The sequence below is a fragment of the Megascapheus bottae genome, chromosome 8, assembly GCF_031878675.1.
Source record: "Megascapheus bottae isolate mThoBot1 chromosome 8, mThoBot2.hap1, whole genome shotgun sequence".
Lineage (NCBI taxonomy): Eukaryota > Metazoa > Chordata > Mammalia > Rodentia > Geomyidae > Megascapheus > Megascapheus bottae.
The window spans coordinates 50,471,348-50,491,239 of NC_143516.1; the positions used below are offsets into that span (position 1 = coordinate 50,471,348).

The 19,892-nt window shown below is 34.8% G+C and overlaps 1 non-coding gene across 1 annotated transcript; it reads left to right on the top strand.

Moving 5' to 3' along the window:
- Positions 1 to 18,545: 18,545 nt before the first annotated feature.
- Positions 18,546 to 18,686, top strand: LOC150059923 (U4 spliceosomal RNA). Its single transcript, XR_016536541.1, has one exon. It is a non-coding gene; the product is annotated as a U4 spliceosomal RNA (small nuclear RNA).
- Positions 18,687 to 19,892: the final 1,206 nt, after the last annotated feature.

A 19,892-nucleotide genomic window follows, 5' to 3' on the forward strand; every position in this document is an offset into this window, starting at 1 on the left:
ATATGTATGTATACATACATGTATATGTATATTCCTCATAGATAGATAGATAGATCTCTATATAGATCTATGTGGGAATAACCTGCTTGCTATCTGCCCTTAATCACGTGCACAAGTGTGTGTACCTGACTGCAAGCAGGATCCAGAGGGCGCCTGGCCCCACCTGGAGCAAGTGGGGTGTGTCTCAGGACACCATTGGCTGGCGGTCCTCCCTACTTAATGACATGGATGTGACCGCTCATCTGTATTTAGCAATCACGCTTTGGAATAAAATCAGACCTGTGCCAAGAGTCATGGTCTCCGGGGTCTGTATTATTCGGGGGCCCCATCGCCATCTTACCCCCGCAACATAGGCGTCTGAGAGGGACATCCACATATATATATATATATCCCATATGTGCATATATATATCCCATATGTGCATATATATATCCTATATATATATCCCATATATATACATATATCTGTATATATGTGTGTATATATGTATATATGTATATATTCATATGTGTATGTATACATATATGTGTATATACATATATGTGCATGTATGCATACATGTGCATGTGCATATATGTGTATATATGCATATACATATATAAATATATGTGTGTATGCATATATGTATATATATGTGTGCATGTATATGTATATTGTGTATATGTGTATATTATATATGTGTATATATGTATATGTGTATGTATATACACACATATATGTATATATGTATGTATATGTGTGTGTGTGTGTGTGTATATATATATATATACATGAACCAAAGTCTGAGGTTGACTCCTAGCTGTCAAACAGCAAAAATAAAACCTAAGGCACAGAGGATTGTGAGTGTGGTTCAGATAGTGGAGTGCTTGTCCAGCAGTAAAAAAAGGCTCTGAGTCTTAACAAGCAGACTCTTTCAGTGTAGAAATGGCAATAAACATTGACCTAGAATCAGTACGGTATTGTTTGTTATAGAAGGGCAGGCCTGGATCACTGAGGCATCTGATAGATGATCAATACCTTGTCACTCTTCTGGAGTGAGGGACAAACCTTGACTTCATCTCATTATTTCCCTGTTGCATGAACATCACAATCCATTTTTATATGCCTACTCATAACACACTGGAGAAAAATTATCATCATGACCCACATTTAAATTTTCTCTTAGGACAAGACACTTTATTCTTGAGAAGCAAATGTATGTAACATTTTATTCTATGGGTGAATGTGAAATAGCACATTTCTCTTGCTGATTGCCTTGTATTGCCATAAATGCTGATGGCAGCACCATCAAACAAACCAAAAAGTTAGAAGACAGGAATGCATTTAGCTCTTTCCTTAATACATTATCCATTTGCCATCCTATCACAAGAAATTCATAGATCCTTAATTCCTTTCATACTGGTAACATTTGGAAATAAGTAGAAGCATAAATTTATTTAGGTTCCTAAAATTTTATCTTTATAATGCTCTTTTGCATAAAAGCATCAAATTACTCAAGTCCAATGTTTGCTGTTCTTTCTTTGGTCAGTCGTGGGGCTTAAACTCTGGGCCTGAGCACTGTCCTTGAGCTCTTCAGTGCAAGGCTAGTGCTCTAGCACTTTGAGCCACAGTTTTCTTGTGGTTAATTGGAGATAAGAGGCTCATGGACTTTTGTGCCTGGCCTGGCTTTGAACCGTGATCCAGATCCCAGACTCCTGAATAGCTAGAATTACAAGCATGAGCCACTGGCACCCAGCTCTATGTTTGCTATCTATTCAGATTTCTATATACAAATTTAGATACATTTCTCATCTGTTCTCCATTTATTGCATACCGGTTTTCTTTACATCAGAATTTTTTTCCTTAGGTACAGAAAGCTTTTCTCCATTGGAGCATCCCTTGCTATTGTTTGTTTTTTGCCCCTTTAAGTTTCCCCTTCAGACTCACTTACAAGGAATACAAAGAGTATTTCATGTAATTTTTGTGATCTAAATATTCCATTTGGTTAAATGGACTATAAAGGGTTTTGAGTGTCTATAAAGTCAGTAATATTAACAATTTTGAAGTAGACCACAGCAAACATGCCTGAATGCTGAACAGAAGGTTCACAATTGCACAAACATCATAACCATGATTATAATTATTTTTCTACAAAACATGGAGATATAAAAAAACCAAGCTCTCTAAATTATTTATTTCAACTATGTTTTTCCCCCTCAACTCTAAGAACTGGCAACTGCCTGATTTAATAACTTCTTTCCTCCTCTAGTTTATGATATATAAAAAAATGAGCGATTGTTATCCTTAATGTACTATTTTATCTCTCATCTCGTTTGCTGTCCTTGGTTATCTCATATTGTCACAATATTTCATCTTTATCTGATATATTTTATATATGCTTAATTGGTTATTTGAAATTGGATAGGGAAGGGGGGGAAATCAAGATGAGCGGGGGGGGGGGGGGGGGGGGGGGAGGGGGAAGAGGGGAAGGGAAATGGGGACCATGACATGAGAAAGGGTATCAATGTTTGTGAAGTAATGCATCTTCTAGCTGGTGAATATAATGTAACCCTTCTATTAATTACAATAAAAATATATGGAAAAAAACAACTTCAGAGGAATGATTAAACACTAAAGAAACAAAAGACCTAGACAGCCCAGAGATGACATGCTCTGAATTGTCAAAGCCCCTTTTCTAATTACAGCCCAATTACAAGAGATAGCAAGACTGCTGTGTCAGAAAGAGGTTACTGAAAAGCTGTAGATCTTAATCCAAAATAGGATCACAAGGAAGATGCTTAGGAATACAGATCTCTGACTTAAGAAAAACAGTTTGCTAACTAGCTTACACTCTAGACAGTCATTTCCCTAGGAAGAATACGAAGAGGAAAAAAAATACTCTAGACTGAAAGAAACACTAAATGTGAGAAGAGGTCATTGAGCAGAGATCAAAGGAGGTCTGCAGCTGTTCTCTTCTAGCTGTCCTGTGGTGCCCTTTGATGTCTATATAACTGTTTGGGCTAAAATCAGAGGCCTGTGGAGAAAAAGCCACTCCCCTTTATCCCATCTACTTCAGCCAGAACCACCTAGAAGTTGAAAATTGGATAAACATCCAGGCATTTAAACATTAAAGTTACAAGAGCATCCTTATTTAGCAGGAGTGTTGGAAAATGATGGCACAGAATATGCCATCATTTTGTTTTGTAACAGCGTTATTGAGAAATCAGTCACATAGTGTAAAATGCACCCATCTAAAGTCTACAACCCAATGATTATTTTTCTTGATTTTAATTTTAAAGCATTGTTATTATCAACCAAAGAAAACCCAGCCCCTTTAGCCATTCTTCCCCCACCCCACCTCCTTTTTTCCCTTAGCACTAAGCAGCCCTAATCTATGTTTCTCTATGAGTATTGCCTTATCTGGACATGTCACCTAAATTAAATTTCACAATAAGTGATCTGTTGTGACTAAACAGAATCTGGGTCTTCTAGTCCTTCTCTGCTATTATGATATTTCATGACTGAGAAACTCAAGACTCTTGGTTATGAATCTAATAATCACTCTTTCAATGACATATGTACTACCTTACTTCTCTAAGAATGGTCTATGCTTCCTGTGCATATTTCGAGATTTCCTGGAAATTATGAGGTTAATATTGAAAATGTAAATGTAGTAGACATCATCAAAGTCATAATGTCATACTTAGCCTTGCAAAAGTTTAAGCCCTCAATTATTTCACTGAGATATATTTTTTTGGATTATGATCATTGAAAATCTAAAATTCTCCACAGTCAGAGGGGCAAAAGGGTCTATACATGTTCAGGGATTTAAGGATCAATTAAAATTCCCTGCTCCTCACACATCAGTGGAGTGCCTGCTTTGAAAATCTTTTACTATAGCAACAGTGTGGGATGGTTGACTCAGGCCAAAATTGACCCAAGCCTGATATTCACTAGCATATATTTACAGCCAAAAAGAAATTGGAAGTAATTATTGAATAAGTGAACAGAGAAAACCCTGTCCCACAATTCCTAAAGTATTTGACTAATAGGTTTTCTGTGGGAAACATCCCATTTAATTACAGCAATTCACACTTCAGTCTGACTCTGGAGACTTGCCAACCTGACACCATTAGTCTGTCCTCTGATCATGCAAATGTCTCTCTAGCTTTATGAAGAATGGCTGGTCCAGGTGTCTCAGAATATATGTGGGTAACATTGCAAAGTAAGTTTGTATTATGTTATTTCTGGTCAAAATGCAGAAAAATAAAAAGGCCTCAATACCAAGGAAGTTTCACCTAATCTTTATCCTGGAAAGAAATAATGTTTTAGAAACAATCTCCTTAGTAGGAATAATAAAGACCTCCAAAATAGCCCATATTAGAAAAACCCAACTCAATTGTTTAAATGAAATTCATTCTGAATTCATTCTGTATATGAATTAAACTGTTTGAGGAAATTATGTTCCTAGATGATACAACACACTAACTTACAGACTTAATCAATATTTGCTTTTTATTATTGAAGAGTCTCAAAGTCTAGGAAAACATTTTAGATACGGTGATCTGTATCATACTTCAGGTGTATTTTTATTCTTATTCATGACTTACAGATGTCTATTATACTTCATATATTCTCAGAAAGTCATTTTGTTCCCGCATAAGCCAACAACAGAAAAAGTCTGCTTCACTCCAACTAGAAGATTATAAATTGAAATCTTTCCATTATTTTTCAAGCAGTTTTGATGTGCTCCATTTTCTTTCAAGGTCTTATCTTAGAGATATGAAAAAAATTGCAATTATGGCAATCATAGTAGTAAAGGGGGGAAGGTCTGGATTAGTATATCATTTACACAATATCAGACATAGTTAATATAAGATTTGTATAAAGCAGACCTACAAAGCTAGTCACACTGTGCAAAAGAGTCTATGGTGTAGCCAGCGCAAGGGATTTAGGGATCAAGGCCATACAGCATGTTGTGATGTTCCTGATGCTTTCACTCTTGGTTTCAGGGGGAACTTTGACACAGTGTTAGCTCTGGAGATAGTGTTGAACTTCTGGCCTATGTGTTCGATATCTCAACTGGGACTAATTGCATGGCTATGTCCATGGAATACCCTTGTTTGTTCAGTTAATCTGTCCCAGTAAGGATGGGAGAGGAAGATATTGAGGATGAGTTCCTTAAGAGGGCAAAAGGAAAATGGCATTGTGGCTCAAGGATGTGGTGGCTCAAGCTTCTGACAGCCATTTGGACACCAACCACTAATTTTTAACTAGAAAGACATGTCATAGCAATCTCTATAACTGGTCCTCAGTACATTAATCTTGAAGTTATTATTTGAATGTATGTTTACTGTGTACATGTAACCAAGGGGGAAAAATTAGCAAAAAATTTCCACCAATCTTCTTCTCTTGTGTAGATTATTCATGCAGATATAAGCCTCTCCACATGTCAGTTGAATCATGTTTTAATATGGAGCATTTTTGTTTTCCTGTATTTAAAGTTACATATTCCAGTAATGATTAAACTTCACTTTCTAATTTTGTTCAAGGGCAATTTTTATTAATTCCAGTAAGTATGTTCTTCAACCTATGCAGAATATAAAGTAATACTTTCCGTAGAGAGAGAGGAGCTATAATATAATGACTTAACTGAAACGAATTTTGTCACCTCATCCCTACTTATGAAACATTTGATGACAAGCTAAAGAGCCTATCATTTGGAAGGCCTGGATAATATATTAAATCTTATTTGAATCTTTCCTCTCAATGATCTCCACATTTCAACCTTTAAAACTTCAGGCACAGAACTTGCTACGGTGTAAAACAGGGGTATCACTGGCAATATGAATAGCATGTTGATCTCTGGCAAACTTATTCAGCAGAACTTCTTTCAACAGCAGCAACAACAAAAATTACTGAATGCTTCCTCAAGGCTCAGCATTGCATGTTCTAGTCAGGCTAAAGTGTTTGCCATTCCTCCCACCTGCTGTCCCTTTCTTGATTTCTTTGCATCAATCTCTCTGCTCTCTTTGTTATTGTCCCTAACCTAACCACATAGACACCTCTTCAAATTTTGACTGCTCTTAAAGCACAACTCAAATACTTCTTCATTTTGAAACTATTTCTTATTTCCTTTCGTGAGAATTGATGCCATCCTTTTTTGTTTTCTTTCATGTCTCGTAGGATGTTATCAGTACCCAGAACATTCATTTTAAGGTCATGTATAAAATTCAAATGAAATTCTCCTCATCAGGACTTGTAAGTATTTCTACACAGTTGCAGTAGCATAGCATTGCAGCAAATGTGGGCCCATCTAAGTCCAGGGCCCTGTGAGACTATATAAGTCAGATGCCGGTCAAACCAGCCCTGTCATCACCTCCTCAATGTGCTAATTACTGCTAATTTTATAAATTTGTGAGCTATTTTTGCACAAATACTGACTTTGTTTTGAAATATATTATAGGCTCCTTCGGAACAGCATCTGCATATATTCCCATGGCACCCTAGATTCTGACAAAACATCCAAAATTCTACATTGGTTGTTATGAAATTACTTTCCAGGGACTGACCTCACCTGGAAACTCATCAGAAATGAAGAATCTCAGACCCCACCCTTGACCAACTGAATCAAATCCATAATTTTTAAGATCTTCATGAAATCTCTGCACTCATTCTACTTAGAGAAGCTCAACTGAGTAAGAAAATGAATAGCTTTCTAGATGAGAAGGCACAAGGAACTAGGGAGGATTATCTGTCTGAGTATTACTTATTCTTTCACACGTAGATGGAAAAGAGATTTCCAATTTTCTCAGCATGATATAAGAATTGGGTTAACACGTACCCTACTTTTCAACTCCTTCTTTTATGAAAAAAATCTCAATTGTAATAAATGAAAGAGTAGTGCTTCATTAAAGGCTAGTAAGAATATTCTCTCCCTCTTCATCAACTTTCATTTTCTTCTCTTATCCTGACTTTCCTCTAACCTTCTCCTTTCCACCTGTTTCCTTCCTCTTCCTCCATTCCTCCAACTCCCTTTCTCTATTGCCTCTGCTGTCTCCTTCTCCTCACCCCTCCCTCTGCTCCTAGTCCTCCACTCCTTCCTCCTTCTATTCCTTCTCCTCCTATCCTTTCTTCCCATCTCCCTCTTTCTCCCTGTTTTCATCTATTTTCTTACTTGTTCACAAGACACATTTTAGCAAGATTTTATCTTAGGTTTCTGACTTTTTGGCTATATAACTTATATAATAAAAATTGATCTTAAGAAAATTTACAGAATTGTATAATATTCATTACTCCAAAAGTAAACTTATGTAAGAAAGAAAAATGTTTAAAGAAACATTCTACTGGAATATTGTTCAAATTTTCCAACTTTGGGTGCATTTATTCAGATTAGTACAAATGAAAATTATTTATTTATTTATTTTTCTAATTTTATTTTTTAAATATTTTATTGTAATTAATAAAAGGGTTACATGATATTTCCCAGATAAAAGTTGCATTAATTCACATACATTGATACCCTTCCACATGAAAATTACTTATTTTTAAGAACCCATTTGTGTTTTAAATGTAGCAAGTACAGATATACAATCATAAACCACAAATCAAATATCATCAGGAGAAAGCAATAATAAAATGAATAGGGTGAATATTTAAGACTGATAGGAAAGTATGTTATTCAACTCTTGTGAAGTGATAAGAGCCATTGGTTTAATTCAACTGAAGTGCAAACAAAGCAAATTTTCCTGATCTCATATTGTTTTCTCGTTGGTGGAAAATATGGCTATCGTTTTATAAGAGAGACAGTGATTCTATTCTTATGCATTGTTTGTATCAAATCACTGTAACATGTATCATATAAATGGCATTCATGGAGATTCAACTGAGTAGTACACTCCAAGCTTAGTATATGCAAGTTTCTGGTTTCAAGTAGTAGCACACTTCTACCATCACCAAACAACATCTATTTACTACCTTATATTGTCTGTGATTCAAGGATATACATTAACCTCTTTGAAGCATAATGCTTCAAGCTGTCTTCTTGGAATCTAACTAGAAAGTCATATCCTGTCATTGCTTAAGTATCATATTTGTTAGATATTACTAAATCCAGCTCTCATGTAAGAAGAGGACTTCCGTAAAGGCATACATGCCAGGAGATAGAATAATTTATGCTCGTCTAAGAGACTGCTAATTACATGTTATTGTTTAAGATAAAATAATCTGGACAAATAAGTAACCTCTTTTTCCCATTTCACCAGAGGCACATTTACTTGACCATTCTGAAGAAATTTATCTTCAGGTCTCCCATTAAGTCAACACACTGAGATATGTCATACAACATACTGAAATGTAGAGTATTTGACATACTTGTTTCATGAAAATATGGCACTATTGATTCTGAGGAAGTGGTTCAGACAGTATAAAATATTAACTAGAATTCTACAATTACAACTAACTATCGCCTGATTAATAAAAGCAAAAAGAAAATAAATACTTGGAAATAAAGATGTGTCCATGCTTATGTATGGCAAAATCTAGAATTTCAGCAAATTGTATTCTCTCTCAACACTTTATCATTCTCTCTTGTTGCATTTCAATTTTAATCTTTCCTTTAGTCAGTTATGGAGAATTCTGGTGTTTGTAAAATCATATCAATAATACTGACAACATTTTCACCAGAAAGTAAGTTTTCTGTTATACTTCCAATATTCCCTCCAAATTCCTCTCTTTTCTTTTTCATTGAATTTATGTCCAGAGCACTGTCTCTGAACCCTTTTTATGATCAAAGCTACAGCTCTACCACTTGAGCCAAAGTTTCACTCCTGGCTTTTCCTGAGTAATTTATAGGAGATAATATTCTCATGAACTTTCTTGCCCAAGCAAGCATTGAACTATAATGTTCAGATCTCAGCCTCCTGAGTAGCTAGGATTACATACATGTGCCACTCGCACCCTACTTCTCCAATTTTCTTAAATTGAGATATTATCATGATAATTTCAATTACTTGCTCACTTTTGGTCATGCAAAAATATGCAGAGTTAGGTAAGCATAATATGTCTATCATTAAGACTAAAATTTCCAAGGTAAGTTAGTAATAATTGTATATACTACCTTAAAGTATCTAAGGTTTCAATAATTGTCCAATTCTCCCACTAACATGTTCATTAATCCTCAGCTGATGGAAAAGAACCTAATATGCCCAAGAATAGTGGTTAATAGTTTATTTTCATTATATGGGTTTAAGTAAGTCAATTATGCTAGTATAAATATGTCTTAGTATATGGTTTAGTTCTTTTTGTTAATTTTTTTTATTGTTGAGGTAATGAATAGAGGGGTTACAGTTACATTCATCAGATGGTAGTGAATTACATCAAACACATTGATACTCCTTCTCATGTTTTAGTCCCCATTTCCTTCTCCCCACCCCCTCCTAATCATCTTGTTTTCCCCTTTCCTTTTCCTGTTTCAAATAAACAAATAAACCTATACACAATATATCAGGTAAAAAAAAGTCAGATACAGTAACAATAGGAGATTAGTCAAAGGACAAAAAAAGAGAAGAGAAATAGCATAGTACATTAAGAACAACAATCACACAAAATAAAACTCTTGTTTTTATATCCTAGAGATCCTTTCATTTAGTCTCATCCTATATGACCTTATGTGCCTAGGGTTTTTCTTTTATTAGTGATCTTGATCTATTTAGAAGTTAATTATCTTTTGCAAATTATATTATCTACAAACACAAAAAAGGGAATTGCTTACCTTCCTTCCTCATTTATCTGCTTAGGGTATGAAGAAAAGTACCTGGGCTTTATTTATTTATTTATTTATTTATTTATTTATACTAGTGTGATTATTTAGTATATAATCAATTTTCTTTCTTTTCTTTCTTTTTTATTGTAATGTATAGAGGGGTTACAATTATATTCACCAGATAGTAGGTGCATTACTTCTCACACATTGATATGCTTTCTCATGTTTGTGTCCCCATTTCCCTTCCTCCAGCCTCTCCCCTCATCTTGTTTTACTCCTTTTCTTTTTTATTTCAAATAATCAATATATATATATATACAATATATGAGATAATAAAGTAGGAGACTGTAACACTATGAAAATAACCAAGGGACAACAAAAGAGATGAGAAATAATATAGTACATTAACAACAACAATCACACAGGATAAAGATCTTGCTTCCATATCTTCGAGGTCCTTTCATTTAGCCTCATCCTATGTGGCCTTATGTATCTAAGTCTTGAGCTATTGTAATCCTCTACTAAAAGAGTCCGAGGTTCGTACTATTACAAATGAGGGAAACCATTAAGCCTGTGTTCCTTTGGTCTGGCTTACTTCACTTAATGTCATTTTTTCCAAGTCTTTCCATTTCCTTAAAAAGGGAGCAATGTTGTTCTTTTTGATGGCAGCACAGAATTCCTTTGCTTATAAATACCACATTTTCTTGATCTGGGTTGGTTCCATAACATTGCTATGGCAAATAGTGCTGCAATGAACATCGTTGTGCTAGTGGATTTAGTATGTGCTTGTTTCCTGATAATTGGGTAAATGCCAAGGAGTGGAATTGCTGGGTCATAGGGGACCTCTATGTTTAATCTTTTGAGGAACCACCATAATGCTTTCCATAGTGATTGAACGAGTTTGCACTCCCACCAACAGTGTAGTAGAGATCCCACCTGGCTACATCCCCGCCAGCATCTGTTGTTATTCAATTTCTTGATCATGACCACTCTAACTGGAGTGAGGTGGAATCTAAGAGTTGTTTCGATTTGCATTTCTTTTATGGCCAGAGATGTCGAGCATTTCTTCATATGTCTATAGGCTACTCTTATTTCCTCTTCAGAGAAGTCTCTCTTTAAGTCTTTGGCCCACTTTAAATGGGATGGTTGTTTCTTTGGAGATTTGTTTTAGAGAGATTCAATTTTTTTTAGCTGTAGATATATTTTAAATATGAGGCTTTGGTCTGTTGTATGGGTAATGAAGATCTACTTCCACTCTGTGGGCTTTCTATTTAACTTGCTGGCTATGTCCTTTGCCATACAGAAGCTCTGTGATTTAATGCAGTCCCATTTGTCCAACCTCTCTTCAGTTTGTTGTGTATCTGGGTCTTTATTAAGAAAGTTTTATGGGAGTTTGGCCTAGTGGTGGAGTGCTTGCCTAGCACACACGAAGACCAGGGTTCGATTCCTCGGTACTACATACATAGAAAAAGAGCCAGAAGTAGTGCTGAGGCTCAAGTGGCAGAGCTCTAGCCTTGAGAAAGTCCAAGGACAGTACTCAGGCCCTGAGCTCAAGACTAGGTCTGGGAAAAAAACCAACAACATAAAAAGAATCTTTTGTCCTGTGCCAAGGAGACCTAGTATATCTCCTATTCCTTCTTGTAAAGTTTTCAGGGTATCTGCTTTTATCTCAAGGTCTTTGATCCATTTGGGATTAATCCTGGTGCAGGGTGACATAGAACGTTCCAATTAGTTAATATTTTAAAGACAAAATTAGTATGTTCACTGATTGTATCACAAGTGTATAAACTTTACCCATTCTTGCCTTTTTGCCAATATCATTTTAGAAGAAAGAATGTCATTTAATATTTTTATTGGTCTGTCTTTTACTCAAGAATCCTATTGAGAAGTGATTAAGCTTTAAACTATTATAAGAGCCAAATATTACTGTGATTATTTTTACTCAGAAACATTACCCTGAGGTAATTCTTATATATCAAGTTTTTCCAAGGATGAAATGATAATTCATGTAACTGAATAAAAGATTGAGCCTTTGTTTAACATACTTTAGGGAAGCTGTATTACCCACATGTGAGTTCTCCAAATTTTTGTTTGGAGATAAAGATCTAATAGAATACTATAAAAACATTAAAAGTGACCAAAATAAACTTTTGTTTTCCTGGTTTTAACAAAAAAATGAAATTGGAGAAGAATTGGGGGTCAATATATACACACAGTTGTCTGGGGAAAAGACAGATGTTCATTTTTATTTGTTTAAGATTATGAACTGTTGGGTCACTGCAGCAGTTGTAAATGATTTATGGAATGAGACACATTCCTGATTAGCCCACAAAGTCTATCAACTGGGCTAACGATTACAGAGATGTGGTACTATTTTTGGTGGTAAAGTTACATAGAAACTATATTATTATATGAAATAACCTACAATATAAACTAAGCTTCTCTCACAATGGACTTCTTATGAAGTTATGCATAGCAGAAATGTAGTAGAAGAATGATTATATTTCTCTAAAGCTTGTGTCTAGTAGATGAAAAGAGAATGTAAATAATTTTAGAGTTAGTGCTTTGCTATTCATTTATGGTTACATATGTAATTCAAGCGTCATTTCCCTACCCCACTTCCAAAATTCCTTCCTTCTAATAAATTAGCACTATGTTGAGTGTGTCTCATTTCTATTTTCAGCTAGAATTGGCCAGCTGATTCTTTATTCACATCTATTTGCCTGGACACAGTTTTCATTCTCTATTATATTTTCTCTTTCATGTACTACCTTGATTTTTCTATTCTCTAAAAGCCTATCAACTCATGAATGTGTGTGTGTATGTGTGTGTGTGTGTGTGTGTGTGTGTGTGTGGTAAGCATTACTTGTGAACTTTATACAATAGAAATATTAATTTTAGAACACTACTGATAGAATATGAGAAAAACCTTTTCATTCCCCTTTGACCATTTTGATTGGAATTTCATTTTTGGCTCAGACCCTCAAAATTCATCCTCATTTCAAAGCTACCAATCTCTTGCTTTTCCCCCAATCTCTCCTCATCTTTTTTAATTCTTCCCTTTGTTCCAAATTTTCTTTTCTTCCAAACCCAGATCTCCATTCAAAAGCAAACTCTGCTTATTAAATTTTAATTTTATACAATCAGTCTATGGAATTATGTATATTCTCTAAAACAAAGGAAATTACTGAGATACATAAAACTAATGTACAAAAATGGTAAGCAAAAGTATGAAGCATACAGAGGAATACACACAGATAATTTAGATAGATAGATAACATAATATATATGCATCATATGAACTTAATCTCAATATATACATAATAACATGAGACTGAATAAAAGGAGGGTATTATTTGGATTATTACTACTTTTTTCTCCAAATCAGCTTTCTCGTGGTATAATTTAGGATAGTTATAATCTAGAGATTACTTACAATCTACAGAATTTTAAAGACTGGTATTATAAACATATAAAATGGCATAGGTTACTAAAAAAGTGATCAGGATACAATTCTATAGACATTTATTTTAGGTGAACTATGATTGAACTACACACATGTGAACACATACATACACTCAAACACACACACACACACACACACACACACACACACACACACACACACAAACTCACGTACAAACACATATTCATAGTGCCAGGACAGCACTTATAAGTGTCCCTTGTGAATTTTTGTGATAAGCATAATAAATTGCTCTAAATGAGAGAGCCATTCTCTCATCCCTTGTCCTCTCAAATGAGTTGCATTGTCCCTTTTACTCTGAATCCCAGCATCATTCCATGTATGGTGAGAATATCCTGTTAGTCAAATGTGTTCAACAACAAACTATCATGTGATACACATAAGCAGAAGGGGAATGGTAGTCCTAGGGCTTGAACTCCAGTCTCAGATTTTTTTGTTCATTGTCTTCAACATCCTTACTCCTGCCCATCTCTCTTTCAAAGACAGAGTCCAACAAAGTCATGTACTTTTAAATGTCCATCTGATGACATTTTCAAACAATATCACACTTCTTTAATATCTTACAGTTGATCTTTGCCTCCTCTTCGTGCAATTGGTTTTATCATAGTCAATAAATAATTACAATAGCAAAAATAAAGACACATCTTTCTCTTATGGTAGAATTTTGGATTCAACTGCTGACATTATTAAATTCTCAAATTTCACTCCAAACCAAATTGTAAACAAGGTTCAGATTGGTTAATCTATGACTAGTATTCTTAAATTATCTGAATAGTTTACTGCCTGCTATGATGTTCCTAATTATATCATACTTCTACTTCCTTTCATTATTGAATGAGACAATGCATTTCAAAGCCCCTTCCCTTTTCTCATGACTGTTAAAAACAAGAGAATCCCTTGATATCTTAAAACATTTATAGTTGTATAATTTTTGAGCTTGTCCCTCTTAGAGTCAAAGTCAAATATTTTAGATTCTAGGCCTAATATTTCTTTTTATCCATTAGTTTTCTTTGCCTCTTGAGGTTCCAAATATTTGGTATTCATCATTATACTCTGAGTAAAGAATTCTAACTTCATAATTTGTATTCAGCAGACATATTCAATCCAGAGAGTTATACCATATTTTGTTTCTAATTCACCTCTGTAGTCTTTCGATGACTGATAACTGATTTTGATCCAAAGTGATAGCCAAACATAGACTAAATTAACTGTGATACTGAGCTACTGCTTTTTTGCTGTTGACTTTTGTACTTAATAGGAAGTTATTAAAATTTGACAATGTATGTAAAATGATTATTTGTTGTTAGTCCACATACCATTGTACTTCTTGTCTGTTTATTCTGGAGAATTTTATTTCTTTCATGGAGAGAGTGATCTGGAGAATGTGAATTTAAAATTAATGCACTAAGATTACTGTTGTCCTAATTATCTGGACAGAGATTTTAGAAATGCTTTCTCTATTATGTATGTGAACACAATTTGAAGAAAAGAATTTATGATAAGTTTAAAATGTTATTGTTTCTGCTGTTACTTGTTAATTAAACGTGTTTAATTATAATTCACCTTAGAATATAGTCATTACCAGAATATAGTTAATTATTTTACATTATAGCAGCTTTCAGCATAAATTAATATAGTAAAAGAATATAAAAATATTCTGTTCAAGTAAAGATTTTCTGAAGTTTAAGTATTTGCTTCTGCAACACAAGCTTTCACAAGATGTGTCATTTTCAATATGCCATTATGCCAAGTTTAAAATTATAGAACTAAATTTTATTATTTATTATTTCCTTTTATATATGGTCTTCAATGTTTTCTGCTAAATATGTGTACATATTTGTACACAAATGATGATTAGAACGTTCCACTATCCAAATATAAAAATAAAAGTGAGACCAGTGGTGATGGCTCCTGCCTATAATCCTAGCTACTCAGGAGACTGAGATCTGAGGATTATGGTTCAAAGCCAACCCAGGCAGGAAAGTCCATGAGACTCTTGTCTCCAATTATCCAACAGAAAATTAGAAGTGGAGCTGTGGCTCAGTGTGGTAGAGTACTAGCCTTAAGCAGAGGAGCTCAGGGACAGTGGCCAAGCCCTGAATTCAAGCTTTAAAATCTACCCAAATAAATAAATGCAATAAACTCGAACTTTAAATGGTTAATAATTAAACTGGATAAAAGAGAACTGACAGTATACACACTGAAGGCTATTGTGTTATCTACTTATATTTTCCATCATTGTTTTTAGTTATCTATTATTGCATGGAAAATCACCTCAAAATATAGTGACTTAAAAAGTTATTACTTCATAAAGTTCTGCAGTTCAGGCAGAGTTCTTTTATTGTGTTATATATGAATTTGAATTCTGGGCTTTGTGTGTGATAATTAGAAGTTCTGTTACATGAGTCATACCCTTACCCTATTACTTTGTTATTTTTCCAATAGTGTCTCACATTTATACCTGGACCATCTTTACCAATATCTTCACATCAACAATTTCTTTGTAGCTAGGATCACAAATCTGGAAGACTTGTAAATTAAAAAAAAATCTGTCTTTGACCCATGAGCTACCCACTTTCCATTTCCCAAATACCTAGGATTGCAGGTAGGAGCATCCTCCTCCTTAGGCAGGATTCTTGAGCACGAGGACCAGTTTTGTGATTCTGCATAAGGCCATAACAAGCTGAAATCTCTTTAAAAGGAGCCTTTTGAGTTGTTTCAGAAATAGTTGAGACTTTCTCTGCATGTGTGTTTTTTTTCCATCATTTCAAAGTCTAATGAAACTTTTTCAAGGAGGCCAAATTCCAATAAAATTAAGAAAAAAAAAGTGAAAAGAAGCAACCAATTTTCTTGACACAAAATCTGGAACAAGCATGGTTCCTGATTCTAACTGCCAGAGAAAATATGAGGTCTACATATAATAAAAAGGCAATTGTTAATAGGTGGTAGGACCCACATGTTCAGAAAGTTCCAAGCGGTTGGCAGACATGTTCACAAATCCCTGTCACTGCTAGCCCTTGAAAGAAGTAATCATGAAGAGTTATGCCCAACATAAGAAACTTCAGAAATTGAAACGTTTTTTTAAAAGATAAAGCTTTTGTCCTCCTAAAGTACTTCTAAGATTCTTATAACGCTATACATTGCAAAAGTAGAAATCAGAATATTGAGATTTTGATAAGTTCAATGCCACTTAGAAGTTACTAGTAAACATCAGTTCATCAAATGCCTTTATTATGGGTGGTTTTCCTGTTAGTGTTCTATTCTTGGCACTCAGTATTTTCATTAGAAGGACATACAAATATTAGCAACAGTGAGTGATGTGCTAATAACCAAAAATTACATGTCAATTATCACATTTTCTATTACCACATTTGGCAATTAACATTTTGTTAATCATCCACTCTCCAATTTGATATGCCTAAAGTAAGTAGCTTACCCTGTAACTCTGAAAAATTACTGTTTTCATTGGTGAATATATAATCAGTTTCTCAAGCTTGTATTTGACTTTCAACTACAATAAATCCCTCTCCCCCAGAGGCATTTGTTTAAAGTAATAGACATATAGGAGAACAGACATTTCAAGTTGTAGTCTTGTAATTTGGTTGCTATGTCTGTTCACATGGAAGTTTGATGTATTTTAAGACTTTAAGAAAGTATTTCTAATAAGGTTCATTTGAAAAGCAGAGTGTTTTTCATAGGAATGTGTGGTTACAGCAGGTTTTTTTTTATTTTAATCAGCCTGAAATCGTATGACCTATGTCTTTTAAGTACCTATTCAAATAAAGTCCTTTCTGTGTATTTTGACTAATGAATTGTACTGTGGTAGGAAGTATGTAGAGGTTTACAAATTTGATTATAGGTCATAGCTCAACTAATGATTCATGGATTATTTTCCATTGCCATGCTAATGCAATTTTTAAAAAATATTAAAACTCAACTGCAACAAATGCTTAATTGTTTAGCTCATCCATCTGTAGGTCAAAGAGTATGCTTAGCCAAGTAGCTCTGGCTTGGCTAGTATTGACTCCTTTATGACTTCTTATTTGTGACTTCTTATATTCTCATCATAGCAACTAGATAGCAATAGTAAGCTAGCCCTCTAACCTGCCTTGAAAATGACTCTACATATAAATTATCAGCTTCTTCTAAATTGCTATTGACACATGAATAAATCCAGATGAGTAATAGACTATACTCCAACAGACTGTTCTGCATCCTAAGCAACAATATGGAAGGCAAGTGAATTTTACTGTATAATCCTATGCTTGACACAGTATCCATATGCGGTTGTTTTTCATATTGTTTTTGAGTTTCGCTATCATCATCACCTGTAAAATAGGAATAATAATAAAATATATTTAGAACTAGATGGCTCAGCAATGTTCATAACACAAAATTTGATGAATAAAAATAACCTGATGGTTGCCTATGGCTCATGCCTATAATCCTAACTAATCAAGAGGCTTGCAGTTAGAAGCCAGCCTAGGCAAGAAGGTCCATGAGACGATTATCTCCGAAAAACTAACCACAATAAGCCAGAAGTAATGCCGTGGCTCAAGTGTAAGAGTGTTAGCCTTGAGCCAAAAAAAAAAAAAAAAAAAAAAAAAAAAAACTTAGGGACAGTGCTCAGGTCCAGAGTTCAAGCCACAGAACTGGAAAAACAAATATTATCATTCAGGTAAATGTGTGATCTAACAGATTTTATTGAAAATGAAATAAAGGGTTAGCTAATTTTTTGTCACTTCCATCAAAATTAGAACCAATTGTAATAGATCAGTGAAATTTCACATAAATACTACATTCCATTTAATATAATCACAAAGCTTCTTCTTATATGTATTGCATTCACTGCAAAATTATTCAGCGATAAAGTAACCAATCAGTCTACATTCAGTGCTCTATGAATCTGTGAATTTGCCCTCCTTATCAGAAAACTAACCACAAATATGGTACAGAGATTTCCTTTCATCCGTTTCTAAACTTGTTAAGTCCAATAAATTCAAGAATATAAAACACAAACTAGGGGGCCGGGAGTTTGGCCTAGTGGTTAAAGTGCTTGTCTAGCATGCATGAAGACCCGGGTTCGATTCCTCTGTACCACATACATAGAAAAAAGCCGGAAGTGGTGCTGAGGCTCAAGTGGTAGAGCTCTAGCCTTGAGAAAGTCCAAGGACAGTGCTCAGGCCCTGAGCTCAAACCCAGGACTGGCAAAAAAAAAAAAAAACACGAACTATTTATGCAGGAATTACATTTGTAGAAATAAGAGGGAGAAAATTTATAATGATTTAGTAATAATCTTTAATAAAAATTTTCCCACACAGCTTTGCGCAGTGGCAGTATCGTAGCCAATGAGGTTTATCCGAGGCGCGATTATTGCTAATTGAAAACTTTTCCCAATACCCCACCATGACGACATGAAATATAGTCGGCATTGGCAATTTTTGACAGTGTCTACAGAGACTGAATAAAAAAAAAAAATTTCCCACAAATGGGCTGGGAGTTCAACCTAGTGGTAGAGTGCTTGTCTAGCATGCACAAAGACACAGGTTTGATTCCTCCATACTATATGTATAGAAAAAAGCCAGAAGTGGTGCTGTGGCTCAAGTGGTAGAACTCTAGCCTTGAGAAAGTCCAAGAACAGTGTCCAGGCCCTGAGTTCAAGGCCCAGGACTGGCAAAAAATTCCTACAGAGTAAAAAGGAAAATTGATGAATCTCAACAGGAAAACTAGACTTCAGGTCAAACAATAGTTGGAAACTAATAGCTAGAAATACTTTGGCTGGCCTAGTGGTAAAGTGCTTGTCTAGCATGCATGAAGACACAGGTTTGATTCCTCCATACCACATGTATAGAAAAAAAGCCAGAAGTGGTGCTGTGGCCCAAGTGGTAGAGCTCTAGCCTTGAGAAAGCCTAAGGACAGTGCTCAGGCTCTGAGTTCAAGTCCCAAGAATGGCAACAGAAAAAAAAAAAAACTTTCTGGCTTTATTGCTTTCACTTCTAACTTTACTTATAGAGAACCACCAGTTTTCTCAAGGTCCATGTAGGGAGGTTTAATGCCATTGGTTCATTATCTATCAAAGTTAGTTGTTTCCCAATAGAGAGACTAAAACAATCATTTGAAGATATGCATTATAAGATTAAAAACTACCATTCAAGCTTCAGGTCTGTTAAATTCTTTATCCTAAAAAATGACTATGCAATATTCTTTCACCTATTATGACACTGGATGAAGAAGAGAATATAGCCTGCAGCATGTCAATGGCAAGGAATAACTAATGGGCAGACTTTAATTCTTCTCCTAAAGAGAAGAAGCTGAATGTTTCCTGTCAACAAACAGGACATTGGTCATTGTTGAGAAAGCTGACAGGAGGCTCGGAGCATGACCTAGTGGTACAGTTCTTGACTAACATGCATGAAGCCTGGGCTTGATTCCTCCATATCACATAGGCAGTAAAAGCCAAGAAGTGGTGCTGTGGCTCAAGTAGTAGAGCACCATCCTTGAGAAAGTTCAAGGACATTGCCCAGGCCTTGAATTCAAGCCCTGTGATTATTAAAAAATAATTAACTATTAAATTTAAAAATAAAAATAAAAATGTGTTTTAAACAAATATGTTTCTGACAAAGAAATATTAGACCACATTGAGGATATGCTGATTAGATAAGAAAT